The sequence below is a fragment of the Rhipicephalus sanguineus genome, chromosome 8 (genome assembly GCF_013339695.2).
Source record: "Rhipicephalus sanguineus isolate Rsan-2018 chromosome 8, BIME_Rsan_1.4, whole genome shotgun sequence".
NCBI classification, from domain to species: Eukaryota; Metazoa; Arthropoda; class Arachnida; order Ixodida; family Ixodidae; genus Rhipicephalus; species Rhipicephalus sanguineus.
In genome coordinates, this window is record NC_051183.1 from 20,731,267 (window position 1) to 20,740,266 (window position 9,000).

Sequence of the window (9,000 nt, forward strand, 5' to 3'; positions counted from 1 at the left end):
CCTGGCTGAGCATGCAGACATTCACGGTCACCGCATCGATTTGGATGACTCCAATACAATAGCTAAGGAGAAGAATCTAGCAACTAGAATACTTCTAAAATTTTTATTCAGTCGACACCGCCAACAGGAACAATGGAAATCTGTCCGCTGACGACACCAATTCGCTAAGTCATATTTTAGTATAAGAGACGTCTTCTGTCTGCTTTAGCGTGATCAAGGAACCTAGCGTGAACAATCCTCGTGAACATCCCTCGTGCGTTTTTGCCTTGACTTGGTTAGTGACCGCAACTTCATCCTAATGTTACCTGACCAATCGAACTTTCATCGAACTCTTCACTACATATTCTACCTGTCAAGATTTTGCATATGTAATAATGGATGGAAAAAGTCCATTAAGGTCCTTCGGAGCGCGCTCTATCAGATGTCGCATATGTCGGGAAATAATACGGGGCTTCAACTTCAGACCACCGGGGGAATGCATTACATGTCAACGCAACAAGCAGTGCACACTTTGGCAATGTCCCTGCAGGATAAGATTGGCAATGCATGGTTTGGTATATTGGGCATGTTTAGGCCCACCCAAAAATGAATGGATGAATTTGAATGTTGATAAGTCTAGTTGGAATCTGGTCACAATTGGCTTCGCTCCTGTCTACAATTCAGCGAGGACCTTCTCGACGCTACCGTGTCCCACTTCCAAAATGGACGTGGCTAACGCCAAACTGACCTTGCACAATTCCAGCATTGAGTAGAACCATGTACCCAATTGAAAGGTTGAGTTCTCTCATGTTTAAAACACACTTGGCCCACTCCAGACGTTCGAGTAATAGAATTGTTGGGGTTTTACGTCCCAAAGCGAGCATTTATGAAGGACGCCACAGTGGAGGGCTGCGAAAATTTCGACCTCCTGGGGTTCTTTACCATGCACCTAAATCTAAGTAAGGCGTTAAGAAAAACTGACATCGGCCGCGTTGACCAGACGAATGCAAATAAAAATTAAGGTCCCAGCAGGAATCGGACCCCAGAATCAGACCCCAGAAATCGTCCACCAACAAGCCAACAAGCGCAGACGCCTGGCCCTGGCTCGCGCTATCCTCGACCGCACCGCCGCGAATCGCGACTCTACCGTACTCGTCGATGCGGCGCAATACGGTAACTCCTCCACCTTTGCACTCGCGGTAGTAGATGGCGACGGAGCCCTACGCTCAGCCGCCTCGGTTAGACTAGCAACGAGCGCCATTGCCGAGCAGGTCGCCACAGCTTTAGCGATAATCGATCCCTGGCACACCAGCGCCTTCACAGACTCCAGAGCCGCCATTCGGGCTGACGAAACCGCAGTATCGCGCGTGAAGCAGCCCACATTTTACAAAAACGCAAGCATATGGGCTGGCACTACCTCTCTTGGTTCCCTGCCCACATGAGCAAAGACGTCCACTCATGACCGAGCGCGAGAACTCACCCGCCCCGACGATCAACCAGCACCGAAGAGCTGGGCCCAGACATAGAGTTTAGTTTAACGACCTCTTACTCAACTTCCACGAAATCACCTCTCACTATCGTAACAGAAGCCAATACCCCCTAGCACACACAAAGCTTGAACGCGCGCAAGCGGTAGCCTTTCGCATGACAAACGAGATCCTACCCATCAGGTTGCCGACTCGGCCATTACAACTCAGACATCACTCCACAATGCCCAGATTGCACAGAAATTTTATTGTTCACTCTCGCACATGCTCTGGCAATGTCTAGCGTTACCTCGGAGACCTCTCACCAATTAGTCCGACTGGGAAGAGGCACTCAGGTGCTCCGAGCTCGACCATCAACTCAAGGCAGTCCAGAGGGCCCAAGAACTGGCGGAACGCCACAACTTTCCCGCCCGACTCGGACGTCGCCTACGGTAGCGGCTGCTAGGGTGTCCCTCGTGGATGCCCCGGCGGCTTAAACTCCTCAGGACCTGTCAATAAAGTTCTTGATGACTGACGAAATGACCACGCAAACCATACGATTATTCTGAACTCTGAAAATGAGTCACATTTATTGCAATCGTCCTAAATCGATCAGCATGTTTCTTTAAAATACACTTTTTCCCAGCTTACAGGCTCGCACTATTACGAAAGCACGTCTTTTGTGCAATATGTAAAGTGCCACACCTTTTTCACTCCATTGATCTTTTTGTAGAACACAATACTACGCAAGTTAGTCTAATGTGAACTTGTAGGCCATGACGGAACTACAAGCATGGCCTATATTATAACACTGAATAGCGACAAGCACTAGGCGGACTAAACGCTAACAAGACAAATACTACACGCATAGCCGAAGACTCAGTTAAAGGGTGTAGGTTTAGTTATGTAAAACAGGTGCTACAATTTTCGCTACGGACGAAAGAAGAGGGAATTTTGCAGGGATCGTTACTAACACTAATCGAATACTGTTGGAATAGTTTTCGAATAGTAAGAACCATTATTCGAATAGTAAGAACCGAATAGTAAGAACTCCACAACATTTTATTTTAAACAAATATTCACAAACTTACGGTTACTTTACGGCTACTTTTAACATTACGGTTACTTTTAACAGACTCCAAATACCTCGGTTATGAATACTGAGGTAAGCTCGTCTACAGCAGCGACCAAGGTCTTCGAAATATTTCGCAACTGTAGGTTTAAATACAGCAGTGACTACCGTGATCACGGTGATACTTAGTCGCTTGCTTCTAAATAAAATTGACACATAAAAACTAACAAATTTTTAACCGAACACCACACATACAGCAAAATCTATCAAAACTGATAAATCTGACATTGCAACATGGGCCTCTGCACCGAAAGCATCAGTGTTGAAAGCGGCATCTGCAAGAACAATTTACTCAAACAATTTACGCGTCTGTTGGGTATAGTGAAGCTGAACGCAGCAGTAGTCCCCACCGTCAGTTATTCCATGACAAGGACAGGAACTAATTAATACGATGCAGCATAGTAAAAATTGAGAAGGAGTGGAGTTTTAAGAAGAAAAAAAAACGCCTTCATCCGGTAGTAAATTTAGCACAGGTAGTCTCGTAAAATGTTGGGCTGCATGCATATTAGTAATTCAGTGATTAAAGACGAAAAATGACCTTCGCCTGTTCCGGAGTTTGTGTTCGGCTTCTCCCGTCGGTGCTGATTATTCGAAAACTATGCGAAAAAAAAAATTTGCGAACCTTGCACTAAGCCGCGCAAAGCTTGAAACAGCGAAACTGGACATTTCTGAAGACTTGTGGGAAGACGCGAGGCGTTCGCTTTCCCACATATTTTATTGATGCTTGCTCTCCGATGGGTAACCACATATGCCGTGTTCTTGTGGGCCTCCTCTTCTCTGACGCTAGGCTCGAACGTGCGGTGCAATTGAGGCGCAACTTCGTCGTTTTCTCCGAGATGCTGACGGCTCGCCATAGACTAATCTGGTTGCTTCAGGTTGTTTCTGGGCCTTAGCTGGGTGATGCAGCTCGTTTCAAGGTCATTGCTAGGCTGTAGTTAGGTGATGCTAGGTTATTTCTACGCTGATTCTCAGTGCAGAGAGTTTCGAGTTAAACCACAGACAGTTACGGTCGACATGGATGTCCGAATTCCAGAGACAGAAACTCGCGCCAAAACCAAGCGTTCGCCCCTTTCACATATCTACGGGCACATCATCGTTGATGTAGGCCTTCCATAGCTTCGGGGTCTTCCCGCAGCCGCGGCTGCCTTTCCCGTTACCTAGTATTCTCTCGTACGTACTCAGGATGTTCGGCTCGCCGCCGTCGCTTCGCAGCCATTTGTTGTTGGGATTTGCCCAATTTCTGCGGCACATACCCGTTCAGGGGGACGATAGTTTTTTTTTCCTTCGTCGGACAGAGAACGATTTGCTAAACAGCTTCGCCGTTAAAACGGGGTCTCGTTCTGGCATACTTGATGCCTGCAGGTGGTATACGAGTGATTATTGTCCAGCTGCCAGCTCGTAAAAGGATCAGACCCTACGTGACGTCAGCAGGCTAAAGATCTCAGTCATGATTATACCAACATTTGTACATTAATTGTAATAACATACGAAGTGCGGTGTGCGTATACTGCTTACGTGTATAATACGTGCATGCAGGTGTCGAAATGTTCGCTACGTAAAATGCACTGTAGTACTTTGTTGTATTCCGGAACATGTTAACCGCAGAGTGCCGTTTCATGCGTATACAGGGTGTTTCAGAAAAAAAGTACCAATTATTAAAAATATTGCGCTTAGGTGCTACGCGTCTCCAATTAGCGCAGTATTGTTCTGAGCCATGTCCAGGAATTCGGGACATCGACAACTAATGTCATCTGTTGCGTTGACTGCTGAGTGGCAGCGTCACTGAATGGGAAACGACCTTTAAACATTTACAGTAGTGCAACGCTTCAACATACGCTTAAATCACTTCGTCCATATAATCTGGGAGTCATCTTCTCACAGTGCGAGAAGTTTTTGCTTTATTCCCATAAACTTCCTGGGTTCGAGAACCACTTTAATGTGCTATGTTAAACTCCATAGAAGAGAATTTAAAATTTTTATATAAAAACAATGCTCCCCTCATCTGCTTAAATCACTGAAGCGACCCAATCTCGATTATTCAGTCTTCGAACCTGTGAAGTTTTGACTGATGTTATCGAAGTTTTGTGAGGTTCGACGGGAAGTGTTTGTGAAAAGGTGCATTGCAGCGAAACCACCTTATAGTGTTTTCATAGTGCTTCATAGTGTTTTTCGATGGCCCCAAAACACGTGAAACATGTCGGTGTTTTTATAAAAGCTTGTTTTTCTTGAAGCTGCTCAAGATACAGAGGATATGAATACTGTGGAGGTCTTCAGTTGATAATTCGCAATGACAAATTGTAGGTTAATTAGAGAAGATCAAACACGAGAATAGCTCCTCTTAATTCAAACCAAGTAAGAATTAACAAGAGGCATTGATACGCATGCGAATCTTCCTCTATTGAGTATATGTAATCAAACGTACTAATGAATTTAACAATTTAACAAATGGTAAAAGCGGTCACTATAGAAGGACATGTATAATATATATATATATTTACAGATAGTACTGCAATGTGCAAAATTGATACTAGATGGCTATCGCATGTAACTAGCAGTAGCTACTGTTATAGCTAATTTCGAATCAAAGGTATAAAACATATGGTAACCGTACTCGGGAGTTAATAATACTTACACTTAGTGTTAAATACGAAAAGGGTAATTAAGAATCAACTAACCGGAGGATCGCGTTGTAATGTATCACATGGAGTGGAGACGAAGAGGGTGAAAGATATCAGAATCTTAAGTTGCTAGTTAGTGATTAGGAGTATTTCAGCCTAATTACATATAAGAATCTTACGTTGCTAATTCGTAATTGGGTGTCTTTTAGCTTAATTATTACGGATAATTAACTATTCGGCAATGACCGCAAGAAGTCACAATGACTGATGTTTACTCGGCAACATTATGCACATTTGCACCCTGACTATATAAGTCATCACTTGTAATAATGAAATGACCAATAATAGAAGGCTTTCAGTATAGAAGCATACGTACATGAAATATATACGGTATTAAATGTGTAAAATTACGATCAGAGATAGATAGTAACAAGATATTATCTTTAGTGGTAGTGATCGATGATTAGTAGTCAGATGATTTTTGGGGACAATCTAAGGAACCGAGTGAATAAAGGTGTCAAATGAAATTTTATGCAAGAGAAACATATTTTATAGTTTATTAGTGATCGTTGTAGGAAATTATCAAGTGTGGGTAGATGGTCAGTAAATTATTAGGACGATATCCTTGTAATGCATCAAACGAAAGCATAGAGGGAGAGGCTGAATACATTTAGAATGTTTTGCTAATTCGCAATTAGGGACTCTGCAGCACAATTAAAATACGTGTTCTTATAGCAGAGCTGTTATGCCCGCCCTTTGACCGACTCGCGATGTCTACAAACAGTCATCATGCCGGCGCGCTAAGCATAGCTGTGCCAAGCTAAGCCAAGTGAATCGTAGCCAATCCTAATTAGGCCTAGTTGAGCCGGGCAAAACCTAATTAGCCAGGCATATTTAAGTCAAAGGTTAATTAGCCATAATTAAAGGGACACTGAAGCACTTTTTAAAAAAACGTTATCGTGTCATGTTAAGTTTTCGTGCGGCAAACTCGAAAATCAAGTCGAAAATTTGCATAGACCAACGCAAGTAACTGTTTTGCCGAAAACGAGCAACAGGCGCTTGGGGCGGCATTGCGAGTCTCGCCGCCGCCTGTGATTGGTCGAAGCTCCGTGATATCAGACGGTATCGTGAAGACAGCTGACGGCGCATTCCAGCAGGCGATGCCGTTTTTTGTTTTTGTTTTTTTAAATCGACGTGCAGTTGCTATTATGGCGAATTCTGGCAGTCTTAACGAGTTCACTGTATATCCGTACATGTTCGAGTCGGTCGCCACTGTAAGAGCGACGACCGAAGATGCTGCCAGCGTCGATGATGCGGCACAGGAAAGTCTGTCCCCACCGGTAACCTTCACCCGTGTAGGAAACATGGACTGGTACGTGCAAGGTTCATGTTAGTGCTTAATTTCACTGCAGTAAACTGATAGAAATGATAAGTTCAGCCGTGTATATTAAATCCGATAAGGAACAGCCGCATTGGCACTCCATTTTAGCCGCGTATGGGCAGGGTCCGCGCTGCGCGCGCACATCGTGCGACAACATCAGCTGTTCGTGAATTTCACTGCTCAAAGTGCAGCGTTGTTGACGCAATCAGTATCACACTTCGCAGCGGGCAAGAAGCATGTGATGAGTCAGTGTGCTATCGCGAGAGAAAAAAACAAAAAAAAAGCACACGAGAGCCGCTCTTTGCCGCGGCGGTGATATGTGCTCCGAACTGCGCTGCAATCTTGGCAGTGGCGTAGCCAGGGGGGGGGGGCACACCGGGCCCGTGCCCCCCCCCCCCCCCCCAAATTTTGATTTGCTACAGCATATAGAGCACAAAATGACTCGCCCACATCTTGCTGCCCGGCCCCCACTTCAGATCAAGGAGGTGCCTCCTCCACTGAAAAAAATTTCTGCCTACGCCCCTGATTTTGCGCATGGATCCATAGTTTCGCTCATATATTGCAGTTCTGTTTACAATGTCGTCGCTCTTTCGGAATTCTGGCCAGCACTGTAATGCTGTATATTTGCTGCGTCATAAGTATGCGACTGTCGTGTAGAGTATCCGATTTCGAGATCTCATCGTAAGCCATATCAAAGCGTTTAACACGGAAACACCTTACGTCCTGGGCCAGGGCCCCCTCAGGTGCGGGAACACAGAAGGAACCGCGTCGCTGTTCAGTCGCATAGACTTCATCGTCAATCCCAGCGACTATCAGAGACGGGCTTCGAACGTAGTCGCTGTCACGGAAGTGCTTAGAGCACAGCACTCTTGCTCTCGTAGGTTTGAAGTCCTTTCTTTTAACTCCAGTGACCCATCTTGCAGCCATCTTCTGATCCCGAGGAAACTTATGAAAATCGACCTCATCGCGACCGAAAGTGTTGCAGCAGCCACGTGCCGCGCAGAACTGCAGCATCGCGAGTCCGCTTCAACCCCCGACAAACACAACTAGTGAGTGTCGGACAGCGAACATCTCTAAACGAAACAAGAGAACGGTGCAACGACAAGAAATCCCTGCGAACTGGCACAAGTGATGCTTCGCTAGGCAGCAGAAACAAGGAACAAACCGAAGCAAACAGGCGCAACAGCCGTGCTCGTTCCTGTCGATGACGTCGCCTCTCCACGTTTCTCTCTCTGCCATACTCCTCCCCTGCGCTCCGCGCGTGCAGGGGGACGCTCCCTCGGCCAAAGTTTGCTCGCTTATAGCGTCGTTGTTTAGTCGAAAATCGGGAAAAACCTTCGCAGGCATGTTGTAAGAGGGCGCAAATACCGAATTTTTAATAAATTCGCGATTTCAAAACCGCTTCAGTGTCCCTTTAAGCCGAGTTGAGATTCTGGTGTGCGTAACCATGCCGAGCACGGCAAGATGTGCCGAGTAAAGCCTAATTAAGACTAAATAGTACTGCGCCTAATTAGCTTTAATTAGGCCTAGACTGACTTCGAAGGCAAACTAGTCGAGGCAGAGCCTCGAATGTTCGAGTTATGCTAATTAATCTAATTAACTTATAATTTAGCTAATTCAATTATAATTAAGGCTTGTCTGACTTGGGATGCAAGCTAACCGAGACCAAGTCTCCAATGTGCCACTTAGACCTATTAAGCTATTGCGTGTCGGTGGGCTAGTTGGTTTGGTAGCATTGTAACGAAAAAACAGCGCGTGAATACAGGAACGGAAGGGGCACCCACACGAGCGCTGCGTGTGAGCCCCCTCCGTCCCTGTCTTCTCGCGCTGTTTTTCCGTTACAAAGCTAAATATTCTAATTATTCTCCTTAAGCTAATTATCCTACCTGGTGTGATTGCCAAGCGATACCCAATCAAACCCGATCAACTACTATACCATATACTCGTGATTTAGAATGTGATCCCGTGAACTCTTCGTGCATCGGCGTGTGAATGCACGTGTCGACACTTGGCTAATCAAGCCAGGACCAGCCAAGTGCCGACCAGCTTCCCTCTAGCCAAGCTTTGCGCGACTCAGTGCAAGCTGCGCGAATTTTTAAAATTATGTTAACCAAGCAGAATTAACAGTAAGAATGACTAATGTTGACCTACATTCACACCTTGGCATGCAGTGCATTACCAATGAATGGCGACAACGAATTCAACATATTTTAAATGTAGGGGTGCAAGCTGTCAGTGTAGGACATAATTAAGACATATATATAGCTAGTATCTCAATCTCTGCAGTTATAGCACGATGGTGGGAAATAAAAGAATATCGTTAATTAGTAGAAGCGATAAATGTCATTAATTCGTAATCAATGATAATTATTCCTTTAATATAGATCCCATTTATTACTCACATGTGCTACGAGAAACATTTAC